Source organism: Saccopteryx bilineata, chromosome 4 (assembly GCF_036850765.1).
Source record: "Saccopteryx bilineata isolate mSacBil1 chromosome 4, mSacBil1_pri_phased_curated, whole genome shotgun sequence".
Taxonomy (NCBI): Eukaryota; Metazoa; Chordata; class Mammalia; order Chiroptera; family Emballonuridae; genus Saccopteryx; species Saccopteryx bilineata.
Window position 1 is genome coordinate 283,126,890 of NC_089493.1, and position 27,894 is coordinate 283,154,783.

The following is a 27,894-nucleotide window of genomic DNA, read 5'->3' on the forward strand; positions in this document are numbered from 1 at the left end:
AATGACAAGTAATGCATAGGTAATTAGATCGGAGGCCGGATTTCTCAACAACTTAATATATTCATCTGAAGGCTCCCCTCTGATAGCACAACAGACGAGGAGTCCCGACCAGGCAAAAAATCAGGAGCCAGGCTTACAGCCATCTTCTCTGTGGTTCTGTCTGCTAGTCTCTAATAAAAATAACAATAACAACAATAAGGGCAACGTTACCCACTAGAATCCGTCAGGCCCCAGGCTGGGTGATTTACAAGGCATCTTGTTTAAGCCTCAGGAAACACTTATTTATTTTTTTTCAAACAAATTAGAAAAGTAAGGTTCAGAGAGAGGAAGGGACTTGCCCAAGGTCACACAGCTGAGTTAGGTATTAACTCAACTGCATCTGCATCCTGCACCTGGGTGGTGGACGCGTACATTATGAAACACACACACTCTCATGATTTTCCACCTCAGTTTAAGCCACTTTGCATGACATTAAGCACTCATAATGCATGAGCAAGCACATGCACGCACGCACACACACACACACACACACAACTTGGATTCCAGTTTAGCTTTCGAATGCATCTGTGTTCTGTACCTCTTTGATGAGCACGTTTCAAGGTTCTTCGTATTTCTATGCATAGGCAGAAAACAGCACAATCCAATCCAGGTAGGCTTCCCTCCACCTTCCACCTCCTCTGGGTGCGAAAGGCGATCCCCAGGTGCTTTGGTGGCTTCGGTCAACCTCATGAGTAGTCATCTTTATGGGTAGAAGCAGGGCAGCAGCAGCTGCAGGGGAAATACTCCCCATTGTCACCTACTTCCCTTGGGACTCACCTGGTTTAACTTGGACTTACTCCATTTCAGGGACCACGAGGGTGTCAAGCAGAGAATGGAATGAGCCCCAGTCAAGCAAAAGAAACAATTCTTTCATGCTTTGGGGAAGTGCCACTGCCTCTTTGATGCAAAATGGTTTTAATCTTCCCCAAGAGTAAACATCTGTTTAATGCAAAGCTTTCTAAGTCAATTTAGGCCTCCTGTAAGTGCTGCCTAGAAGCTCGACGGCTATTACGGGCAGGCCCAGCGAGATGGAACTGCTCTAAAATGTGCAACGACACAAATGGGTCTTTCCAGCCTGAAACATGTACAGAAACGAACAGGCCTCGCCACGCAGGCTCCAATGCAGGCTAGACGCGGAGGCCTGGAGGATGGGCTCCCAGGGAAGGAACAGCAGCTCTTTCAACCCCTGGGCATGGGGCCTTCTTCCAGCTGGTCCAGGAAATGTTCATCTATCCACAAAGTCAGTGTCTTTGTTCTTCCAACTGATGGCTCGCAGAGATGGGGGACTGAGGTTGCCCTTGGAATAGAAGAAGACAAATTCACACCCAGTGGATGTGACTCTCCTGCGGACAAAGATAAATTAAGAGCCTGCAAATATATGCTCAAAGAGGTCAAGGTGACCTGGAAGAGATCTCCGGGAGGTGATGCTGGAACGTGGAAGCCTAATTAACAGCACCATCTGAAGAAAGGGAAGGTGAAAAGAGGGGACTCGGCCAACATGGGTAAGGACAAAGGAAGCCCGGAGTGCCGAATGCTGGCACCGTGTCCACGGCGTCATCCAAAAAGATTTACAGTGAATCCTGGGGACTAGGGCTTTCCAAATGTCCGAGAGGCACGTTGCATCGTGGGGAGGCAAAATCCCCTGGCCTCACGGGGGCCCGCACGCAGAGCCCTGTTTCAGGTCTATCTCAGTCTGGCTGATACCTGACACATTCCCACTCTCTTCTAGGAATTCCCTGACTTCTTATTTTACCCTATCAGCCTAAAATATTATCCCTAAAAATGAGCTAAGATTTCCACGCTCATTAAATGTCGTGTCCAACATAACAGCATACTATGTGCTGTGTAGCATCTCATATGCAGAATACTAGAATGTGTTATAGCCTCTGTCAGTTAAGTGTAAGTCCCGCCCTTCTGTCTGTCTGTCCTTTGCATTACATTTTCATCATATTTGGAAGGAATAGTCAAGATGGCCTAATTATACGAAGACGACGAGGCATACGAGTAAACCGATTTTCCAAAAGGATTGAATTTGCGGGTCAGCACACAGTCCTGAGATTGAGGCTGGGAAGGCATGACATATATGGCACGGCACTGTGGACACAGAAAGTAAAGAGTGGTGTCACAACTGAGCCCCAAGTGAGAGAATGGGGACAGACAATTCATAATGCAGGTGACCATTACCCCCATCAAGATACTGCTCTTTGCAGGGGCGGGGGGGGGGTTCAGCTGTGTGTATCAAGTTCCACAGGGGGTATAGCATGAATTCAGTTATTTAATGAAGGAGTATTACTTCCCTGGTACCATACACACACACACACAATTAGTTGACATCTATCAACTGATTACTATGCGGTGAGGTGTTTTACATATGCTGCCTCATTTAATTGTCACAACAACCTTCTTACGTCTAGACCCGGAAGTAAGACTCAGAGAGGTTCTGAGGCTTACCAAGGTCACACAGTGTGTCCACGGATGACTTGGGGTTGGACCCAAAGACCGTGAGTTTAACGAACACACACGTTTCTGCACTACCTTAGATGGCTAAGCTGTAGCATGTGATTCCCACATGGATCAAGGTTGAAGAAAAGTGAAGGCAGCAGAGAATTTAACCAAAGTCAGACTTCAACCAAAGTCAGACTTCCTACCCCCCAACCATAATGAATCTAGTTTTCTATTACTATATATATTTTTTTCTTTGTGGATCTGAAATTCTAATAATGAGGAAAAGGAAACAAGAATCAATGGCTGAGTCCCCTCACACCCCATCTTTAGAAGCCCAGTTTTCTCTGGCCACACGCATACACAACATCATCACACCCGAATTTCTTCTCTCTGCTACTCTCTGGATTTTGCCAATTTAACACCACTGTACGCCCTGCCACCTCTGGTGACTTTCTCCCTACCCCAAAGTACTGAGGAACATCTTAGCTTTTCCTTGGACACATGTAGGTGCTAATTATAGAGCTATCTGTCATTGGGCATCAGATACTTTACTGATGATTCTCTCCGCTGCTGCTGTTACCTGCCTCCCTCAGAGGCATGGCCGTCCCTGGGCTCTCTCCTGCTTTCTTTATGGAAGAAGCTGCCTTGGCTATGAATTCTCCCCAAGGTGTATCAAGCCGTTCTGGACAATGTGTGCAGAGCCAATGCGATGACAACAGATACATAATTTATTTTTCTGGGCTGAATTATGAAAGTTGATCGATAAGAAGTGGAAGTCTTGTAAATTATCTATCGGAGAGCAGCCTATGGAACTGCTCTACTTCTTCGACGCTGGCTTGAGTTGAGATCGCAGACTAGACTATTTATTAGCCCGCGTGCAAGATAATGGGATTCTCAAGCGGATGGAGGCAGGTCTCGCTATTAAGACAGAGACAGTAAATATAAAAATGAAATGTGTTTTGCTACAACAGCAAATCCTGCTCCCATGACTGCCAGGAAAATAAATAAATAAATAAATAAATAAATAAATAAATAAATAAATAAATAAACGGGGATCAAAAGTCGGCTGTGAAAACTCTCTCTCCATGCACAGAGAGGGAGGCTTAGAGGAGAGCAGGGACGTAAGTGGGGGGGGGGGCGACATGGCTTTGCCAGGCTCTCCTGCGTTCATTGCGCCACTCTGAGATGGTTAAAGCACCACTTTGCCATGGGAAGGGCCGCTCATTGCCTGTTGTCCTCTAAGGCACCCTGGCCAGCGCCACAGGAGGGCTGTTAGCATCCCCGGGGACTGCATGAAAGGGCTGCTCATGCAAGAGGCATAACGTGGCTCAGAAACAGGGCACCAGGCTTGGCTCAGGGTCCAGGAACATGGGTCAAAGGCACCAATGTACGTTTAAGGATTAGGTCAAGGTAGGCCGGTGGGAAAAGCGAGGGTGGTGGGGGTTCATTTCCTCGGATCAGTGGGAATCGGGAGCGGTGGAGGAGAAAAGAGCGTGAGATAAACCAGGATGGCTCCATCTGCACAGAACCTCTGACCCACCACCATCTGCTCTCTCTTAGGCTCAATCAACGATGCTGACTCACTGGAATAAACACTGGGAATATAATGACAATAAATAACCACGACTGTTTTTTTACCCGTTGGGCTGATATCAGCCAGAAAGATGTGTTCTCCACTCAGGGTGATTGGAAAGCAGTGTCCACGCCTATAGAATCCAAATGCTTGTTCTTTCAAATGCTGAAACCCAGACAGAGAATGTAGGGCTTCCTTCCCCATCTCTGATCCTGCCTCTGTTAAAAGCAAGGTCATTCACTTTGATGCAAGATGCTCCAAGGATAGCCCCTCGATGTCTGAGTCCAAAAAGCTCTCTGCTGCTATGAAATGGTCACACATGCAGGTGCTCTCAGCATTCATATAGAGAAGAGGACCCAGAGTTAGTGCCAGTGGCCTTCTGTATCAACCTTGCTAGAGCGTCTTGCCATGCTTTGATTCATTTACTGCAGGCAAAAGGCTACACGTGATTCTAAGTCCACTAAAGCTGGCTCCAATCCCTTCCTCCGTCACTCAGGAAGCCACTGCCAAACACGTTTGAGATCTTCCCTGTTATAAGGGAACCTTTAACTCTTCTTTGATGTGTTTTGCATTTGTATTATTTACAAAGCAAAGCATTCCTAAACTTCAGAATTTTAAGTGCCATTAAGTTAAGAGCTCTCAGAATAATGCAGATTCTGCTGTTGCCCTGCTTAAAGCCTTCCAATGGCTTCTTATCACAACGGAATAATCATCCAAACTCATTACCGTGGAGTGCAGGACCCTGGCTCGCCTGCCCTGGCCTACCTCTTCAACATCAGCTCTCTCCCTTTCTCACAGGCTCCAACCAGCCTGGCTTCCTCTGAACAATCTGTAGTCATTGGCACCTCTGATGAGATGTTCCTTCTTGAATTCAGTTCTTTCCTTTAGTGTCACTGCTCAGAGGACTCTACCTGACTGTCCTATGAGAGACCCTCACACTTAGGCCCTCTGTGTCACAGAGCATACCTCCCTCATTTCAGTCTCATCTTTCTTCTCTCTATCAAGGGGACCCATCTATTTGCTTCAGGCCCTGCCCATTAGAACCTAAATCCTATAAGAACAAGAACCTTGACTCTGTTCAGTGCTATAACTCTCATGCCTAAAACTATCCGTGGCCTTGAATAAAGGCTATTGGATGAGTAAATGACCGGACAGACACATTAAACAAATATAATTGATGATAAAGCACCAATCCATGCAGTGGGGCAGCAGGGTTGAGACACACAGGAATACAGGGGATTTCCTGGACCTCGTGTCTTTACCTTTCAAACCAAAAAGACACCTGACATGTGCCATATTTACCCAAGTAAACACCCCTCCCACTGAAAGGAAAGCTGCCTTTTGGCCTTGACCTCATTTGCCTCGGGCAGATTGCCTTTGGCTGTCAGCAGCTGGAATCCGGAGCAGAGCAGGTGGAGGGAGGCGTGTGTGACCCTGAAGGTTGAAAGGAAAAGAAATGATCACCCAGCATACTGGCAAAAATGTAAAAGATTGATGATGTCCAGTTTGGACATGGACGTAAAGAAACTGGCCCTCATACCTTCTTTGAGGGAGTAAGGATTGGCCAAGCCATTTTCTGGAGGGCATTTAGTAAGACCTATCAGAACGCCAAACATGAATACCCCGGGACCAGCAAACCCAAGGCTAGAATTCTCCCATCAATGTGTTTCCGGCACGTTTACAAACATGGGTTGCAAAGGCAGTCATGCACCAGCATTGCTATAAGAGGATAAGAAAACCGGAAACTACCTAAATATGTATAAAAGAGATAACGAACAAATAAATACTGACATGACCATATATGGAATTTTGGGCAGCCTGTCAGAATGATGGGGTACACTTATATGTGCTGACATGGAAGATGGCCAAAACATGTTGTCCGATGAATGAAAGCAAGTTGCAGAACAGCGTCAGTGATGAGATCCCATCTACCTGAACCATGTGCACAGTATCCACGTATACATGCCTACACAGGCAATTACATAGAACAGATAAGGGACGAGTTCAGACTAACTAACACTCCACTATGTTGCTGTGCAATGCGCCTCGTGGACGGTAGGTAGAAATGGAGGGAGGTTGTGATAAGAGGACTCACATATTTTACTCTGCTTTCTTATTTATTTCTTGAAAGTATTTTAGGGAAAACATAGCCATTACATTACAATTTTAAAATGAAAAGGAAGGGGGCTGAGAGGTCTTGAAAGAATCCGAGCTGGAGCCAGAGATGAGATCTGTGTGTCTCTCAGAAGCTGTAGATGAAGACTAAGGAGATGGAGCAGACAGAGTCAAAGGACACTCCGGTTCAAATCCCAGGCATCCCCATGCAGCACGGCTTTGTGAACTTGATCACGTGACCTAACTTGTCTGATGCTCTCTGTGTTTCATTCTCTAACGATGGGATAACCACCATACCTGCTTGTTAGAATCTCTGTAAAGATCAACTGAGATAATGCATGTTAAATACTCAGTATACCACCTGGCACAAAGCAAGTATAAATATTAACTATTACTTTTACTACATTATTCATCAGGTTTCAGCATTCGTGTCTGCTTAACTGAGGGGAAGGGGCAGGAGGAAAACAGAGGCCACAGCATTCCAATATAATTAATTCAATCTTCTAGAGTAGTGTTGCCCCATAGAACTTTTAAGCAATGAAAAAAAAAAAAAAGTTCTATATTGTCCAATATAATAATAAAGACAAACCACTTGTGCCTACTGAGCACTGGAAATGTCAACAGTGTGACTTTAAATTTAAATAGGTATGTGTGGCTAGTGGTTCCCATATGGTGTAGTATGCTTCTAGAGAATTTTATTTTCCCCAGGGAAAATAGCCTCAATTCAACCCTGCTGGTCATCAGTATCAAAGATGGGCACAGGTAAGTCATAGGACTGAACACGGTATGAAATCCTAAGCATGTCATGGGTCCGGAAGGTTTTAGGAATCAGTTCTCTTTTCTTTCTTTCTTTTTTTTTTTAATTTATTCATTTTAGAGAGGAGAGAGAGAGACAGAAAGAGAGAGAGGAAAGACAGAGAGAAAGAAGGGGGGGAGGAGCTGGAAGCATCAACTCCCATATGTGCCTTGACCAGGCAAGCCCAGGGTTTCGAAACGGCTACCTCAGCATTTCTAGGTCTATGCTTTATCCACTGCGCCACCACAGGTCAGGCTCAGTTCCCTTTTCAAGCCTCATTTTGCTTTCCTGACTACTTGAAGGAGAGTCCAGCTGGTGTTATTAGCTGCCTTGCCCATCATCTTTAGAACTTCCAAAGCTCCCCCTTCTCCCAAGAGAGAACGGGCCCAGGACATAGCAAACACCTTCAGCAAACATAAGGAATGGAGAATGTGATAACATGGCTTTGTTTTCAATGCATTTTTTAAAAGTAAGATAAACTATAAATTTGCTCTTTGAAAGTGTGCAATTTGGTGTTTCTTTAATGTAGTCACCAAGTTTTGCAATGATCACCACTCACATTTTCATCACCTAAAAAAGAAGCCCCAGCCTGACCTGTGGTGGCGCAGTGGGATAAAGCGTCGACCTGGAACACTGAGGTCGCCGGTTCGAAACCCTGGGCTTGCCTGGTCAAGGCACATATGGGAGTTGATGCTTCCTGCTCCTCCCCCTTCTCTCTCTCTCTCCTTTCTCTCTAAAAATCAATAAATAAAATATTAAAAAAGAAGCCCCATATCCATAGCAGTCCCGTCCTGCTCCTCCTTCCGCAGACCCAAGGCAGCCATCTTCGCTCTGTCTCTATAGGCTGGCTTATTCTACACATCTCGTGTAAGTTGACTCATATAATACGTGTTCTTTTGCATCTGGCTTTTCTTATTGAACATAATATTTTAAAAGTCCATCTATGTTGTAGCCTGTATAATATTAGTACCTTGTTCTATTTCAAGGGCTGAATCATTCTTCAGTGTGTGGTATACCATTTGTGGGTGGATGGGCAGTTAGGGTTGTGTCTACTATTTGGGTGTTATGAATAATGCTGTTATGAAAATTTGTGCATAATTTTTGGTGTGGGCATGAGTTAGTTTTGATTTTCTGGGGTATATACCTTGGAGAGGAATTGCTGGGTCATAGGGCAACTCTATATGTAATTTTTTTTTTAAAGAAACTACTAAATTATTTTCCCAAGAGGCTGCAAAATTTTACATTCTCATTGACAATGTTTGCATGATCTCATTTCTCCACCTGGTATAGTCTATTGTTTTAGTTTATTATAGCCATTCTAGTTGGAACGATCAATGTATTTTTAGTCAACACCATTTTATTTATATCTTGTAATGGTAAATGTCCAATTGAGTAGAGATGAAAAGTTTTCCTTTGTGAATTAATTTATATTAATATATATATATATATATATATATATATATATATATACCACAAACACACACACACCGTATTTTTTGCTCCATAAGACACACCTGACCATAAGACACACCTAGGGTTTTAAGGAGGAAAATAAGAAAAAGAATATTCTAAACCAAATGGTATGGTAAAATATATATTTAATAAAATACCATATTTTTCGCTCCATAAGATGCATGAGCATTTTCCCCTCCACTTTGGGGGGGGGGGGAAGTACGTCTTATGGAGCAAGAAGTATGGTATATACAGTACTACTGGTGCTACGTAGCATTTGAATGTCTGAAGTTTCAGAAGTTACGGTCAAAGTCATGCTTTGGGCTTCCCTTTCAGGCTCCAGATATAGAACAGAAACCTGAAGCCGTACGCACAAATGCTGTGTGTAACAACACGTTTGTGTCCGTGTTTACAAACTTTTGCTTTGACTCACCGTTTACTCTAAGTGCATAAATGAGGGGCAGAGAAGCCGGGAGACTTGCTCACTGACACACAGACATCCAGGAGCCGATCTGATATAAGAGTGTAGTTTTCAAAACTCCTATTACCAGTGTCATTCCAGAATTCATGGAAAAGTTAAAAGTACTGGTCCACCCAGTTTGTGCAGATGAGGTCACTGTTGCTCTCTTCCTCAAGAATGGCCCCAGCTCTTGGCTCCCTTTGTTCATCTATTCCCACCTACTCCTCTTCGGGATCCGGGATCCGGGCACGACAGGCCCTGGAAGAGCAGGGCTGACCGAGCAGCAGAGAGAGACGGAAGCAACCTTTGGTGGCAGCTGGATTCCTGTGAGCTCTACTACTTCCTCACGGATGTTCACTTGTGAAAGGGAAGAGCTAGAGAGATAGCCCAGGATGGCACAGCTGTACATCCAGGGGGGTGATGCAACCCTTCAGAACAGGATAAGCATACTTAAGTCCCTCTTCCTTGGTCAGCGGGCCCAGGGTGAAGGACAGGGCCAGTCCTTTCTGTCCTGCTCAGGAACACGTGCAAAGAATTATGTTACACTGGACTGCCATATTCAGCTGACCTCCTCTGTAAGGCTAGGGGACCTTCTCCACCCAGAGGCCGCAGAGCCGTGGCTCTTTCTGGAGCAGAGACTGTTAAGTGTGTGTCTGCCATCAGGTTGTCTGACAATCAACTGGATGTTAAAAGACTGTTCTGTGGCAAGACCGTATGCTCACAGTTGGACATATACTTTAAGGGGAAATTCTCAGCCACCCCAATTAAGAACCCATGGCCGCAAATTACTCCGCAGAAATCCCTCTCTCTTCCTCAGCTCCGGAGAGTGGGCTCAAAGTCACTGGTGTGGGTGACGCTGGGCTTTTCCTGGGGCTAGAAACTCCTGGGCAGCGGATCAGAAAAGACAGCTGCTGACAGCTGAAAACTCCCTGCCCGGACCTCACGATCGCGTGACAGAATGTGTGTTTCCATGGCACTCCCAGAAACAGGTGGCTCCCACACTGTGCAGAAGCACATTCCCCTGCTCCGCCGTAAATCAGCTGTTCTCTACGGACGTGTGTATTTCAGGCATGGAAGAGCGAGGCGTCAGGTATCTGCGAGACAAACCCAAGAAGCTCGGAAAAGTGGAAAAAGTGGAGGGGCGAGGCGATCAATGGAAGAAAGAAGGCTATCAAGACACTGTGAGACGTGCGCTCCACGACAGAGTGGCGTGATCACGCTCGCCATCACCGACTCCTCTTTCTTGCCTACATTATGTTCTTCCTAGCACTTACTACAGCTGCAGTTAATTAATTCATTGGTTGCTGTAGTCACTCCATTCTTTGTTTTGACTCTTTGCACCATGAGATCATAAACTCTACTAAGGAAGCGATCATATCTGACTTTTTGAGCATCGTTCTGCTAATGTCTAGCACTGCTTCTTGCATGTAGCAGGTGCTCAGTAAAAGTCTAAAGAATTATCAGAGGAGCAAATTAACCCATCATGCATAATAATGTGTTCTGCTGCTCTTTGCCATGCAAACATTGCCTGCTATTTTATGCATGAGTAAACTGAGGTTCAGAGAGTTAACCTATTCAAGATCAAATCCAATAGGTTGCCACGTTGGTCTGGATGAATCCAAACTCCTAAGTTGCTCCTGTTGTCACGAGTTATAAAAGTGAGGCATCTAGTCCCCCAGGCTCACTCTCTCCTTCTGCTAAGGTTAAAATAGAGGGAAAACTAGCCAGCCCTAAGCCTGTGATGGAAAAGCCAGTCCAGGAGCACATGGCTCAGCAGATGTTGTTCACAGACCGGGTACAGCAAGACTCCATAAAGCACCCGGGACTGCTCCCCAAATGCTCCCGCAGCACCGCTCGTAGCCGCTGGATGCATTCCGGGGTCATTAACAATTAAACACACGTGCTGCACTCCCCTGAAACCACGCAGGTTACCGGGCCCTCAGACACAGACACGGTTCTATACTTCCTATCTCCTCTACCTCTCTTTCCATAATCCTGGTGATTTTCTGTTCCACCCGTTCCTTTTCAGGGAAGAACACTCTAGTTATTGAAGGTCAAAGGAATGGCAGCATGAGGAATACTGACTCATCAGCCAACCGTGGCTACCTCGGTGCGGGCAAGCCCCACATGAATACACATCCATTGTCCTCCCTGTTTCCCATCTTGTCCCACGAAACACCATGTGTCTACCCCCCTGCCCTCCCCCATCTAGCTTCCAGGGAAATCTTTTTTTTTTTTTTTTTTTGTATTTTCCTGAAGCTGGGAACGGAGAGAGACAGTCAGACAGACTCCCGCATGCGCCCGACCGGGATCCACCTGGCACGCCCACCAGGGGCGACGCTCTGCCCACCAGGAGGTGATGCTCTGCCCCTCCGGGGCGTCGCTCTGCCGCGACCAGACCAGAGCCACTCTAGCGTCTGGGGCAGAGGCCAAGGAGCCATCTCCAGCGCCCGGGCCATCTTTGCTCCAATGGAGCCTTGGCTGCGGGAGGGGAAGAGAGAGACAGAGAGGAAGGAGGGGAGGGGGTGGAGAAGCAAATGGGCGCTTCTCCTATGTGCCCTGGCCGGGAATCGAACCTGGGTCCCCCGCACGCCAGGCCGACGCTCTACCGCTGAGCCAACCGGCCAGGGCCCAGGGAAATCTTTTAAAGACGTTAGATCAGATCATGGCATTGTCCAGGGGAGACTCTCCAGTCTTTTTCTACCTCTCTTAGACCAACACCCAAGCTTCCTGCAACGTCCCAAAGGGCTGAGGGCGGGCTGGCTGCTGACCACCCGTCTGACTCTAACTCTTGCCTCCTCCCCCTTCATCCGTCTTGTCCCCCTGATATCGCCGTCCTTGTTAGTCCCCAGGGGGGCCCAGCTCCCCCCTGCCTGCCTTCGGCCTTCTACATGTTCCCTCCGTCCAAGCTCTCCTCATGACACAGCTGGCCCCTACTTGTCAACCAGATCCGAGCTCAATTTCCACACCTTCCCTCCTTCCACTGTCCAAAATAACTCCCTCAGTCGGTCACTGTCATATAGCTCCGTTTTATCTTCTTCATAGCACGTAACACCGCGGGACGTTCTCCTGCTCGCTGCCTGCACTCCCCTATTAAATCTACGTTGTTTTAGTCACCCCTGCGACCCTACTGTCTAGCAGCCACTGCAGAGTCAATAAATATTTAATCGGTTAATGAACACGCACGAAAAATCAAGCTAGAGCCGTCTGAATTTCCAAACCAGCCCCGTCTTGCCCTCTGAAATGCACATGACATCTTATCGCCCTCATGTCTGAAAGGGGAGACCAGTAAGCATCTGGTTGAGAAAAGGTCTTTCGAATTTTCTGGGCACATTTTGACAAGGGCTGGCTGGCTCACCCCATCCTAATGCCCTTGGCAAGCCCAGTCTGTGACATCTTTCTCCAATCTAAAAAAGGGGCAAATGTTACACTTTTAAGACTTGAGGAAACTAGGAGAAGAATTCAGTTTTTTTTTTTAATAGAGAGAAAGCGAAGTCATTTAAAATGAAAACCAATCCGGTGCCTTAGATGCCCATTTGCTTTGCCAGGGAAACAGTCAGGCAGGACCAACCACCGGCAGACGAGGCGAGTCTATTCCGTCCCCCCCGGGGCCTCGGCTTCCGAGAGCAGGCTGCCCGCAAGACATCCTGTTCTCTCGAACCCAAGTTGTAGTCCTCAAGTGAGCATGAGCCTTGGAAAGGCCTGTAAGACATAGTTCTGCATTCCAAAAAGCGTAAGGGTACTCACTGAGCCTTTCAGCGCCCCGATCCATAGGCCCGTAGGTGGAAAGCTGGGAGCAGAAGGCACCCACCTGATGGGTAGGAACCAGCCACCCTCTGCCCTTTCTCACCTGGCTCTCTAGTCCCTGCAGTTATCGGGTGGACCCCTTCCCTTTGAGCCACTCTTCTTGCCCCGTAAGACTTAAACAGGATAGTTCTCGGATGACCCGTTTCCTTAGGATCTGAAATACTACCTTGTCGTAGCAGAGTGAAGGGGAAAGAACGTCCGAGATGCGTGTGTGTTAAGACAGCAGCCTCGTACTTATGTACCTAACAGAAAAGGATGTGCCTAAGTTTAAAAAAATCAAGAATTTTATTTTAAAAAGCTTTTTATTGGAAAAAAAATAGTTGGGTGCCAGTGATAAGAATTTTATGTATAGGAGGAGAGTATGAGGACTTTTTTTGAGGAAGAAGATATATCTATAGGAAAAAAAGACCAATAACACATAGAGTGGCTTAAAGTGGTTCTTTCAGGTGGTAGATTAATGACAATCTGTGTGTGTGTCTGTATATATGTGTCTGTGCTTTCTTCTGGTTGTCGCAACTAATTGAGCATTCATCCGGAATTCATTTTACGATTAGAAAAATAGGCGACGCTTATTTTTCCTGAATTTCGGTTGGAAAGTAGCCGAAAAGGAGGCCTTACTTTAAATCAAAGACCAAACAAATTGATGGCTCTCGCTAAGACTGACACCAAGGTGTGATGTCCTTCCTGCAGGCAGATAGCTCTGTGGGAAAAGTGCCAGCTGGCCAGGGCCTCAGCCACAGGTGAGGTCCACCAAAGGCCACCACTAACGCCTGTGCGACACAGCTCTGGGGACGGGTTCTGGCTCCCATCAGTCATCACCCAATGCCCTTTTCCCAGGACTGGCTAACAGTATTCCAAATGGGTTCCAAGTCCACAGCAGTCTGGAACATAGTTCACTCATTCAAAGGCTGAGAGAGACCCCAGGCCGAGTCCATCAGCTACCTTCCTGGGAACCTGGCACTTGCATGGGGACACACAGAGGCTGGGATCTTTGTAGCTGAGCCACCGCAGTGTCACCCTGGGTACTGCTGACTCTGAGCATATAGTTCTGGACAAGTCTGACTAATCCTGGTTGTCCTGTGCATCACAGAGTGCCAGTAGCACTCCCCTCCAGTTGCGGCAACTTAAATGTCTCTAGAAACAAAATGCCCCTAGAGGAAGAAAATCACCCCGGCTGAGGACAGGCCCTGGAGACAATGTCCGTGGACCCTGCCCGCCGAGGTCTCTAAGCCTGGACTGCCTCCTGAGCTGTCCTGGGTTTGTCCTTGTTCTTTCTTTTCTTTCCTCTTTTGAGGAAATCCAAAAGTTTCTGTGCATATAATTGTAATTGTTTATGCACTAATACCAAAATATTAATATTAATATTAATAATAATAATAATAATAGTATAAGCAACTCCCTTAGCTTATTTTTTTTAATTCATTTTAGAGAAGAGAGAGAAAGGGAGAGAGAGAAGAGAGAGAGACAGAGATAGAAGGTGGGGAGGAACTGGAAGCATCAACTCCCATATGTGCCTTGACCAGGCAAGCCCAGGGTTTTGAACCGGCGACCTCAGCATTTCCAGGTCGACGCTTTATCCACTGCACCACCACAGGTCAGGCTCCCTTAGCTTATTTTTGTTAAGCTAGCCAGGATTGGGTTCTTTTTCTTCAACTAAAAGGATTTTCTTTTTACTGTCACAACCACCACCATGCCCTGAGCATCAAGTATCCCTGCTTATCTTAGGTTTCTTTCTTTCTTTCTTTCTTTCTTTTTCTTTTTTTTTTTTTTTTTTACAGGGACAGAATGAGAGCCAGAGAGAGGGATAGATAGGGACAGACAGACAGAAACAGAGAGAAATGAGAAGAATCAATTATCAGTTTTTCATTGTGACACCTTAATTATTCATTGATTGCTTTCTCATGTGTGCCTTGACTGTGGGCTTTCAGCAGACCAAGTGACCCCTTGCTCAAGCCAGCGATCTTGGGTTCACGCTGGTGAGCTTTTGCTCACACCAGATGAGCCCGCGCTCAAGCTGGCGACCTTGGGGTCTCGAACCTGGGTCCTCTGCATCCCAGTCCGACGCTCTATCCACTGCGCCACCGCTTGATCAGGCTATCATTTGTTTCTTGATGTTCAACATGGTGCAGATCACCTGTCCTCTTTAAACACACAGTAAGCCAAACAATCCTTGATTCAACTTCTTTCTGATGTCTGAGCAGATCTGGACACAAAGCCATGAATGGATGAGCCAGGCAAGCCTGGGCCATACGAGACCTTGGAATAATAGCAGGATGTGTCAGCAACAAGACCCCGATCAAGTAAACCAGGACGTCAGGGGAACATGCCCCTCGCCGGGTGGGTAAAGGCTTGGTTCCGTCAGTGATGGAGCAATTAAAACCAACATCAGCACGCGAGGAAGCTGGGAGGCCAGGAAGCAGAGATGTCGTAAACACATGCCCTGCCCATTCCCGAAGGGAACTACAAAATGTCCCTTATTGAGACCCTGACTCTGTGGGACCAAACACTAAAGAAAATACACATGCAGACAGCATCACACGTTCAAGCGCCACAACCGTTTGGACAGGTACGAATCCCATATGCTCTGAATTACCCACAGCAATGGCAGGCTTTGTATCCATCCCTTAGGCTGCCCTATCACCATGCAGCAAATGGGAGTACTGGTCCCTTACAGAATAGATGGGGACAGGACTCGGAGGCTGATGACTGACATTTCGTCTGGTGGGTGAACGCGTCCAACATCTGCTCGGCCCCCTCACAAATCTTAGGCCCTCTGGCAGGCAGTACCAAGTCCCTCGGCTAAGTCACAGTGGGAGCCGCCTGCCAGAACGCCAGGTGTGAGACAAGCCCTCGCTCGTGAGAGTCCATAAGCCCCCACCCAAACCCCCGGAAGAGGCACGAGACAAACCCAGGGCTGCCCGCACCTAGGAGCCCGCCTTAGGAAGATGGTCACCGGACAGTCCATGTCAATTTCACATTTTCTGTCAAAACCTCGCAGATAGCAGGCACCTCGGTGTTTATACCTCTCAACAGAACAAATGCAGAGCTGTTGAAGGGAGAAATAACACACCACCACAGTAACAATAGAAGACATCACTTGCAAGCTGTCCGCGGCCCCTGGAGTAACTGACATGTTTGACAGAGAATGTGTGTTGGTAACGTTGCTTGATTTGTGTTTAAAGAGAAAGCAGAAAGTGTACTTCCTAGAGGTTTAGGCCCTGATAACCAAAAAGAAGCTCTTGTAAACAAAGCCACCAGGACCATGTGCCCTTTGTCACCCCCTGCCTCCCATTTTGATGTTCTCCCCAGGAACCGGGCTCCACGGCAGGGAACAAGACCTCCTGGCAGAGCTGCAAGGCAGAAAGCCACCAGAAATGACAGCGGCACAAAGCCATGTTAGCTTTCTGCTCAGAATGGGCAGTATGGGTAATGGACAGGCTGTTCCCCCACACAGGAGGGGGACATGGCACCAAAGCCACACAGAACCCCACGGGTCTGCAAGAATGGGCTCTGGGTTCTGACTGCCCTGGTGGGAACTCCAGGTCTGCCATTTCTAAGCCCTGGGAGCTAGGGTAGGTACTTTCCTGAGACTCAACTTCCTTTTAAAATAAGTCTGCCTGGAATGGTTTAGAGCAGTGGTAGTCAACCTGGTCCCTACTGCCCACTGGTTGGCATTCCAGCTTCATGGTGGGCATAGCAGAGCAACCAAAGTATAAATAAAAAGATAGATTTAGGCCCTGGCCAGCTGGCTCAGTGGTAGAGCATTGGCCTGGCATGTGGAGGTCCCGGGTTCGATTCCTGGCCAGGGCACACAGGAGAGGCGCCCATCTGCTTCTCTACCCCTTCCCCTCTCCTTCCTCTCTGTCTCTCTCTTCCCCTCCCACAGCCGAGGCTCCATTGGAGCAAAAAGATGGCCCGGGCGCTGGAGATGGCTCCTTGGCCTCTGCCCCAGGTGCTAGAGTGGCTCTGGGCACGACAGAGCAATGCCCCGGATGGGCAGGGCATCGCCCCCTGGTGAGCATGCCGGGTGGATCTTGATCGGGCGCATGCTGGAGTCTGTCTGACTCCCTCCCCGTTTCCAGCTTCAGAAAAATACAAAAAAACAAACAAACAAACAAAAACAACAAAAAAAGAGATAGATTTAACTATAGTACGTTGTTTTATAAAGATTTATTCTGCCAAACTTAGCGAAAATCCGACATAAAGTACTTGGTAAGTAATTATTATTATATGCTTTAACTTGCTGTAACTCTGCTTTATAAATTTTATAAAGTAAAGTTACTTCCCTACTTTATAAATCACCATTACTGTGGAACTGGTGGGTGGATAGAAAATGTTACTACTAACAGATACAAAGGTGGGCAGTAGGTATAAAAAGGTTGACCACCCCTGGTTTAGAATAATAGACACATTCTACAGAAAAGACCCAGTGGAGTGACTCTTAGCAGTACCGATAGAATAATAATATCACATAATTAAGCAATTATAATTATTATAATATAGAATCATATGATATAATTTTATATAACTATTATTACATTGTATATTATCATCTATATTATGTAAATAACAATATTGTCATTATATAATAACAATAAAAATTATTATATAATATATAATCAAAATGTTCTATTATAACATATGAAGCCATTATGATATTGCATATAAAGTTAGATGTAACTTCTATATGATACATGATGTTACATATAATTATGTTTTATTTTATGTATTATTATATAACTTATTATATAATTATATTATGTTATATATGATTATATATAATATGTATGCTTATATATAATGCATATTATTACACATACATAATATATAATATGTGGCAATAAGTATATAATCTTTATTATACTATTATCTCTATCTTTTATTTAGCCCTTACTCAATACCAAGTGCTGATATAAGTGCCTTACTAGTATTAACTCACCTCACCCTCAAGAGCAAATCTGGTATGTCCCTATCCAGTGGAAGAGGACACTAAAGCACAAATTTAGGTGCTTTTTAATGTCCATTTTCCAGGTGAGCAACCTGAAGCACAGAGTGGCTTAGTGACTTGCCCAAGAAGGGAAAACTGAGATTCTCACCTGGCTGCCTCACTCAAGGGTTCCCATTCTTAGAAAATGTGCAACGTTGGCTTCCACATGTAGCAAACACTAATATTGGCTCTGTTATCTGTTTGGTTTTAATGTTGCTTTGTTGGTGTTGCAGGGTGTTTGGAAATGAACTTGCTACTATGTTTATTGAGTATTTTCTATGTGTCAGACACTGTGCTTATGGACTTCAAATGCTTTGGTTTCTTTTCCAGGTAACAAGGTGAAGGCTGCCCAGGGAGAGCAAGAATTGTGCCCACGGTCACAGAGGTAGGAAGTAGTATCCAAGGTCACGCAGTTGGAAGCAGAAGATGAACCCATTGGTCTGCTCCAGAGCCCGCCCTCCTACACCATTCTGTTCACCTCCTTTTCCCTCTCTACAATGTAACACTTCAATTAGATACAGGAGGTGAAATGCCTTACACACAGCCTGGTACATAGTAAATGTCTGAAAACAAGCAGCTGTTCTTGTTTTTATTAAAACGAAATGTGAAAAGCCCAGTAGGCATTTTCTTCCAAGAAAATGACAGAAGTATAAATTTATGAGACCGTCTGTTCAGAGGGCAGATCCTTAGTTCCTTTTAAACTTCAACAAAGCCCCTGCATTGTTGGTCAACGCCAGTTCCCAAATCCACTTGCTCACCGGAACCCTGGGATTGCCAGTGAAGCAGGAAAGTCCCTGGGCCCCGCTCCCTATAATCCTGATGTAGATAGATGATCCAGGGTTCAGGGTGGACACCTGCGAGGTGAAGGCATTTGCCTGAATTCGGATCAGTAGCAGGACTGGTAAACACCTTGGTGCAGGGGGTCCAGGAAGCAACCCTGAGCTGTATGCTTCTCCGAAGGTTCCCCACAAGCCGCCCAGTGCAAGTCGGCAGTCCTGCGCTCACACAGGCCCCCCGCCACGGAGCACTGACAGATGGAAGCTATTCTTATTATTTAACATTTATTAAGCTCCCACAGTGTCCCAGGAGCTGCATGGAACAGGGGCGTGGGTGGTCCCAAAGAGTCTGTCCCCAGAAGGCTGTGGCCACATGGAGTGGATGGATGGGCGTCTCTTTCCTCATCAAAGCCACCCTCCCCCTCCTCCCACCCAGCTCTAGTTCCAGCTTCAGATGTCCTCATGGAGCACGTGGACAAAGATTTGGGAAAGGATTCAACGTGACTGAGACCCGTGCACTCTTCTTCCTGCTTGTCTGGCATCCTCAGCTCCCCAGGCTTTTGACTTAGGGAGTTGGAGTAATGTGGGTTTCGTACCACCCAAGGTCATGGCTAAGGATGGCCAACCCCATCCTTCTCTCCTCCACAACCTTCCTGGATTGCACCCCATTCTGTCCAGCTGCACTACAGACATGTATCCAATGGTTATCAGGAATCTCTATTGAGAGTGGGAACAGGGAGCTAGCTACAAAGACACCCATGCACCCCCAAACCTGGAGATCTTCATATGACAAAGAAAGTGAAGCAAACTAAAGTAGCAGGAAAACACCATGGCAACAGCAATGCTGGCCATCGGTTAGGTGACAGAGTTCCCACAATGTGTAGGTGTTGCTCTTGGTGCTTCACAAACGTCATCTCATTGAATCCCATTTGGCAGTGAGTGTGACCATCCTCACTGCTGCCAAGATGAGACGGGGGTAGGGGGAGGGAGGAGACAGTCTAGTCCCACCCAGTGGAATCATAGAGATGTAATACCTTGTATCACACAGGGGCCCAGATGCCAACTCAAGACTGGCTTTGGCATTATGTCATGCCGCCTGAATAACGTCATGGCTTGTAGGACCAAGGCCTGGCATGTGCTTATGTTTGAGTTCTTTTATTCCTGATTCAGACATTGGGAGGCAGAACCTACGGGCTGTCACCTCCATTTTATAGACAAGGAAGCAGAGTCACTGAAAAAAGGGTCATGGTCAGATTCAGGTTTCCTCTATCTGAATCCTCCGGTCTAATTCCTTAACTGTGCTGCCTCACGAAAGAAGGAGAAATAACTATTTGCCAGGTTGTTTCTGAGGGATGCTATGAAATGGACAAGCTGACTGTCCCTCCAGTCCCCAAACCCTCACAGGAGCCAATGAGGATTAGAGTGGACACCTTAAGAAGGACGCCTGTACCCATGGCACTGACGTGCTGGACTCCATCCCCTTACGCCGAGTCAGGTGCGAGGGCGGCGGGGCAGAGAGGGGCCACGGTTTCACACACAGCTCTTGCTCTGATCCTTCCCCTCCCCAAACAAAATGATGCAAACACATCCCTGGTCCCGGGGAAAATGCCAGGCAGCCTGTCCTTTGGGAAGGATGGAGAACCTGCCTAGAGGAGGCCATCTTCACCATCCTGGGGTTGTAGCAAAACTTGTCTGGGGGAAGCCCTCACATTGGGTGGGATAAATTGGATTGAGGCTCTACAACTCTACCTCCCAGCAGTTGTGTTAGACTGCTGACTCTCCTGCCAGAGGCCTGGCTGTCTACACGGCCTCTGAGGAGGGAGACTGGATCCCAGTCATAGCAGTGTCTCCAGAGCTTAGAAGAGAACCCAGCATGGAACCGGTCATCACTCACTAACTCAGTATTTTGCTGCTGAATGAGCTAATTTCACAACCCTTCTGCCTCCTATTTTTTACAAGCCTGAGGAGTCCAGGTTAGAGTCTGGGCATTGCTGAGGACACCGGTCCCAGTTGCGTGGAGAAAAAGACCTTCGGAGTATGGAGCTCCATGTTTCTGGACACCTCTTAGGGTTCACCAGTGAACCAGTGTCCGAGCTGGCTGCTTGCGGGCTGGTGGGATGCATGTGTTGTAGGTCTATCTTTAGACAGGCAAGGAACATAAATAGGGCTGAGCATCTCCATAATAAATCAACCGGGGAAAGCACTCACCCAAAACAACCTTTAGAAGACAGGGAGGGAGGGGGCTCCGCTTCGCCACTGGAGCCTCCGACTGCGGAAGGCCCGAGCAGCAGAGAGGAGTGTGAAATCCACAAGTCTCTCCAGCCCCGCCTGGCCTATGCCAACGTATTATAAAAAGCATACTTGCCGATAGAGCGTGCCATTAAGATGATCAAAATGACAGATGGCTGCTGCAGAAATACACCCTTTTTATAGGACCGATAGTCATCAGAAGAGATTGACAGTGTCCCTTTAATCTTTTAATTAAAAGAAATGCATTTCTACAGAACCGAACAAGGCTTTTCCTGATTTATATATTTATGTATGTCGGGATTGCCGATAGAAACAGGAGTGAGACGGCTGCGTGATCTGAAGAACCCTTCTCGCCTCAGTTACTGGATGTCCTTCTTAGAATGTCTTTGCTTCCCTAGGTCATGGTGTTCTCACCTGTAAAAGAGGGAAAACATCCTACAGGTACCCTGGTGGGAGACACTAGTGTAATTACTTCGGGTGGGAAGACGCGGAGTCAAATTGCCCTTTCTGCCCCTGATACGCCCGATCACGGGTAGAGACGGAAGATGCACTAGATGCTGGTCAGCCTTCTGGTGAATATGACTGCTGGCCAATAACAACCAGGATAAGAAAGATCAGAAACCCACCCATTTTTTTCCCCCATGGGGAAAGGTGTGTGCAGGATTTGAGGGAGAAAAAAACAAACAACTACACTTGGATGTTTGCAATAATCTTTAGCTGTGACTGTTGTTGACAACGAGAACCTAGTTTTTACCTGCCCAGCACCCTATTTTGAAAACAGGACTCAGTTTTTCTCCACTCACAGCCCACACAGCTCAGTGAGGGCTGCCCTACCCTCCAGTGGGCAGTCAGAGTCGAGGGGATGGGCATGGCCAGCAAGATGAGCCAAGGTGACCGCTATCTGGAATTTTGCAGAAGCTGTTGGGAAAGAGACTTGTTGGGGTGGGTGGGGACTTAAGCCTGGAACGGCGGGGCCGTTGCCACCACTTGGACATGGTACGCTAGTGAGCGCAGATTGGAGAGATACGGCACTGCAGTGCTGGCTTGTGGGAGCCCCGGGATTCAACCACGCGGGAATTGGATATGTCCCCCTCTAGCCGGTGTGAATTCGATTTTTGTCATTGGCAGGTATAAGAGCCCTAAATAAACACCTTTTCTCTCTCTCTCTCTCCCTCCGTATGTAAGTGCCAGACCTTTTCTATGTATCAGGAGATAAGATACACGTTGGCCCTGAACTTGCCTGTTTTCCATTCTCCTTCATCACCCTCTCCTAGTTCACAGCCCAGCACATAGTAGGTGCTTAAGAAAGATCTGCTGAACAAAGAGATGCATCGCACTTAAGGCTCACAGCCACTTTGCAAGACAGGTACCCCCCGCTTTCATTTGGTCACCGGGAAAACAGCCTGGGCGAGGTTAATTGACAAGCCCCAGGCCACACGCTTAGTACCTGCCAGAGCCAATACATCAGCCTGGACCTGTTTGACTCCAAATTCTCTTTGGAGAATTTGCCACCTCCCTGACTCTTTAATTTAGTCTGCCATTGACACGGTCTCTCTGGCAGTACAGAGAAGTCACGGAGTGACTAAGATGGAGCTGCCCGAGAGTAAGCGACACCACCAGCGCTTGCAGCGGGCACATTCTGACTTCCTTCCCAAGCAGCCGACGTCCAGGACACCCGGGGAACACCGCAGGGCAGCACTGCTGACGTCTGAAAGCGCCTCCACCAGCCACACAGAAAAACAAGTGTATTTCTCTTCAGTCCTCCCAGAAATGCATCCAAATGCCCAGCAAGTTCCTCATGTTTCCCTCTCTCCCGTAGGGGCGGTCACAATTGGTCCATCATTGAAACCAGCGCTTCGCTAATTCCCGGCATGCCTACCCACATGCAGGCACAGACGTCTCGCCACACACTGCCAAGTTCAGTGATGCCGAGCTCTGCTCCAGGATCCAGATGAAGGGTTGGTGTATGCCATCGCTATCCACATCAGAGAAGCATTAGTCAGCACGTCTCCATATCACTGCCCAGCTCTGGGAGGTTTAAGCCGGAACACACTAAGCCTTCAGAGAGCTTACTGTCTCAGAGAGAGAAAGGACGGCAAAGGCCAAGCAGGACTCAACTCTAGGGAATAGCATAGTCACCTGCGGGATCACAGAAGGGGACCAGGATGCCCGTTCCGAAATCTGGGCACACAGAGATTCAGGGCTCAGGAGTTCCCCTTCTGAGATTCCTTCTAGCCCTTTGCCCTGCAGCGTCTGACTTTTGAGACCTCTGTTGAAACAACGTCAACTCCCACAGTGCCGATGGGTTGGGGAAGATGCCAAAAGATTTATCTCCGGGTCTCAACCCAACCCCGTGAATTCACCGGCGTTCTCTGCTCTGCTGGGGAAGGCTTTCTCCTTTGCTTGCCTGGTGAATGTCTGATGTTGCTCTGCAGCCTGAAGCCAACGCTACCTGTCCCTTTGAACCACTCCCCCCCTCCCCTAAGAGATCTCAGCAATCGTACCCAACCTCAGAGTGATTGTGAGACTAAGTTGAGGGACTACGTCAAGTATTTAGTGTGGTGCCTGGCATTCAATAATTGTTACCTTTCATGCTTTCTGCTGCTTGTGTTACATTATTACAGTTTTGTGTTTATCTAGTGCTCTCTTCCACTAGGCTATGAATCCACAGGTTGGTGACTGTGACTGTCACTTTTGTTTCCCAGTGCCAACATCAGTGCCTAATTACCGTCATATTCACTCCGGTGGATATATCTCGTCATTGGATCAGTAATTAAGAGGGAAGGTTCCAGTCCAACAGAATCGGTCCAAATCTCGGTTCTGTCACTGACATTCCTTGTGACCATGGGGAGGTTCCCTTTCTCTAAGTGTCAGTTTTACTCTCTCCATATGTGAAAGGGGGCATCCTAACGTAGCACTGAGAGTCCTTGTCTGAGACCCTGGGGGCTATAGTTTGAAATTCAGATTTTGTTTTAAATTTTATTTTTTAGAAAAAGTATTTCAGCGGAATACCGGTTATATAACACCCTTCGCAGGGTCTGGGACAACACCCTGAAATCAGACACAGTAATACTCCTGCGGCAAAATGTATGAATATTCACAGTAAGTGGCATAAAGAAAGTCTATAAATAGACACATATCACTTCAGGTCAAGTTTTCTTCCCAAAGGAGTTTTTGGGCCAAACTCACCCCCCAAATCCCCTGATTCTCAGAGCTTTTTTGAAAAATTAAACTTACAGATAAGAGATGGTGAACCAATCGTACCCAACTTCAGAGTGATTGTGAGACTAAGTTGAGGGACTATGTCAAGTATTTAGTGTGATGCCTGGCATATAACAAGTATTCAATAATTGTTACCTTTCATGCTTTCTGCTGCTTGTGTTACATTATTACAGTTTTGTGTTTATCTAGTGCTCTCTTCCACTAGGCTGTGAATCCACAGGTTGGTGACTGTGACTGTCACTTTTGTTTCCCAGTGCCAACATCAGTGCCTAATTACCATATTTTTTGCTCCATAAGATGCACTTTTTTCCCCAAAAGTGGAGGGGGAAATGCCCATGTGTCTTATGAAGCAAATGTTCATTTTTTATTTTTTTTAGCTGCTGCGGGTTCCCAGACAACTAGAAGAGTATTTGAACATTAAAGTCTCTTCTCATTTGTTTTTTTGTTTGTTTTGTTTTGTTTTTACAGAGACAGAGAGAGAGAGTCAGAGAGAGGGATAGATAGGGACAGACAGACAGGAACGAAGAGGGATGAGAAGCATCAATCATTAGTTTTTCGTTGCGACACTTTAGTTGTTCATTGATTGCTTTCTCATATGTGCCTTGACCGTGGGCCTTCAGCAGACCGAGTAACCCCTTGCTCCAGCCAGAGACCTTGGGTCCAAGCTGGTGAGCTTTGCTCAAACCAGATAAGCCTGCGCTCAAGCTGGCAACCTCGGGGTCTGGAACCTGGGTCCTCCGCATCCCAGTGTGACGCTCTATCCACTGTGCCACCACCTGGTCAGGCTCTTCTCATTTGTTAATAGCAGTGCTAGTGTTTGTTAATACTGAAGTTGATTTTACACTGTTGAAATATTATTGTGGTATATTTTATTAAATATTTTAACACACCATTTGGTTCAGAATATTATTTTTCTTATTTTCCTCCTTAAAACCCTAGGTGTGTCTTAAGGTCAGGTGCGTCTTATGGACCAAAAAATACGGTAGATTATGTACGTGTGCAGTGGATGGAAAGCTAAATGAACAAATGCATGGTGAGGTGGGCATGGCTCTGTTTACACTGTCCTCCATCCAGGAATATATCTTTTGACTCATTATCTATAGTATCTGAAAGAGAGAAAATTATTTGACCCAGTATAAAGGCTATTCTAGCCCTGTCTGGTCAAAGGGCTTATCTGTCAGGCAGACTTCTATAGAGTGAGGGGTGTGACCCTAAACTCGCAACCCAGAGTTAACGGTTCATTAGACCCAAACACTAACCAAACAGGTTAACCAGTGACAATGCCATTGTTTTTTATTATATCATTTGGCATTAGGCAACCATGGTCCATGGCTTGGGTACGTCCTCTTAGTAGCTTCCAGATTCAAGACTGCCTTTCACAACTGGCTCGTCAGCCTCTCCTTTGTTCTCAGGTCAGACAAGTCATTGATCATTCAAGGCACCTTTGGAAATTTAGAAGTTAATAAAGAAGTTCAAAAGGAACATCTTTCTTCTTATCCAAAGATACCAAGATTGAGGTCTATGCCCAGGGCAAAAGAGCAATGTTTAGACAATGCACTTGGTAATATGGTCTTTCCTATTCTCTTCTGCTTATTACTATCAGTGGGAAAGTCCAAACTGCTTTAGCTCAATCCTCCATAGACATTTTTGAAATCTTTACATTGCTACTAGGAAATGCTATCCATCTTGTTATATATGCAATTAAGTTTAGACACTAAATGACAGTTCAAGAGATCCAACGGGGTCAAGATTTTTATTTTCCTAGAAAATAGCGGCTGGGGTCAGTGATAACTATTGACTCTACTAGAATGAAAGAACCTGGTGAGTAACTTCCTCAGATCTATTAGGATGCACCTCCGTTCACTCACTATCTTTGCAAGACAAGGGGATGCTCTCCTAAAGCTTCTTACAATAGTTGGTCTATTAATTATTATTATTTTCTCTAATTGAGAAGACAAAAAGAAGGCCATGATAGTCTGAACTTTCCAAAGTGGCCCTTGGAAGAATTATGAGAAGAATGTTCTTCTGCCATAGAATCCTTGGCTCCCGAGACTGGGAAGACTCTGATATTACAACCTGCCAACGGGCCACTGAGGTTGTGTGTGCACATCTTTAGTCAAAGGGAGCTGGCTACCAGGGATGAAGTACACAGGCTATTCTTGATCAATTTAATGTCTGGCTGATGACCTTCAGTATGGGTGGCTCTTTCATGCTAGGAAAGCCCTTGCATCCTGAGAAGTAGGGAAGGAACCCACGAGGTCAGGGAACTGGTGAGCAAGCTGATACGGTCTGCTGGGACGCTGGGCAGCAGCCACCGAGGCAGCAGCTGAAAGGTGACAGTATGTAAGAGAAGGTGACAGTATGTAAGAGACTGTTGCACTGTTTCTCTCTCTGAGTTGCATTTCTCCCCCTTGCATTGCACTTCTGCAATGGAGGGGAGGGCATGAGTTTCATGACACCAATGGGCAAGTACCACGAGCTGTCTCAGCCAAGCAGAAATGAAGCCAGCCTCTCCCTGTCCACAGCGTTTTGGTGGGTCCCACGGGGGTGGGAGAGGGAGAGGAGAAAGCACGTCACAGCAGCAGGTCCAGAGGCTCCCGCCGCACTGCTTTCCTGACTTACAGGAGACTAGTTACTGAAGGTGTCAGTGGGAAAACGAACTATGATCGGGCTAAGATTTGCAAGTAAAATCACCTGTGCCTTCCCAAAATAACTGGACACGTTTCTCAAAACGCCCTGCGAAGGAAGAAGAAAGAGGGTCTCCCCAATTTCTCGGCTGGCCAGTGCATCTTCTCATCTATCACGGGGGTAATACGTCCAGAGTGGCATTTCGTAATGACAGCAACATTCCAGCAAATCGATAGTTATTTAATTCCCAACAAGCTCTCGAGTCCATTAAGCCTGATTACATTCACCCATTTCAGTGGGTGCCGTTATTTTTCCTACACCGGCACTTAATCTATAACAGGAACTTATGAGAACTTTCAAAAGCAATTTCAGCATCAATCAGCATAGAGTGAAGGGCACTATTTGCTTGTAATTATTTATCAGATGGGGTGGCAGAGGGTCTGACAAAGCTTTGATGGCCAACCTTCACCCCGAGTTTCCCCTAGAAGCAGAGGCCATCCTGACTGCCATGGAGCCCCACCTCGGACCCCATGGCAGGCCACGCCGGCCTGCTTACGCTGGGAACCATCGAACAGTGCCCAGGTTGTTAAGGACTGTTCATTCTCTGGGCACTGCATTTATTTTTCTCACGCATAATACGGAGCCTCAAATTCAGCAACAACCATAAATCTGGGATGACAAACGGTTTGTTAATATTTGGAATCACCCCTGAGTATCTCAAATCACCAAGGTTCGTACGTACTGTTAATAAGCAACACTCAGAAAAGGAGGGAAAAGGGTATTTGACCTCAGAATCCTCCCCAGAAATTGTCATTAATGAGCTAGGGTGCTGCAAAAACATTTTAAAATACCACAAGGTTGAAGTTAAAAGGACATCCTAAATGCATTTAGTTTCCCTTTCCTGTGGAAATAAGACACAGAAGGCATCAACAAAGGGATGCTTGCTCTAAAAACAAATAAAAACAAAACAAAGCAACCAAAGCCAGCAGGGTTCCCTGTGACGTCTAAGCTCCGTGCCTAGCAGAGGTTAGCTTTCCACAGAGAACTTCAGACAGGTACCCAGAATCCAATGCTTCTTTAAAAAGACAAACTTTTGATTAAAAAAAAAAAAAAAAAAAAAAAAAAAGGTCACCCATATCTTAATCGTCGAGGATTCTCACTGCACAGGAAGAACAGCCTTCAAAGTAAAAGCAGCACACACTTCAGTCCTCCCCTTTCTGGCCCTCACTGAGATGTAAGGAGCCAGCACCGGTTTCTTAGAATTATCTTTAAACGTCATACATTAACTATCCATCGAGTGTTCCTTTCTGCCTCGGGTGCCACCACCCAACCCGGGCGGTGGCA

General features: G+C 46.5%; 1 protein-coding gene across 15 annotated transcripts in view; it reads right to left on the reverse strand.

Moving 5' to 3' along the window:
* Window positions 1-27,894, reverse strand: part of RBFOX1 (RNA binding fox-1 homolog 1) — a 1,121,108-nt gene that overhangs the window by 335,613 nt on the left and 757,601 nt on the right. The gene's annotated exons all lie outside the window — the stretch shown is intronic.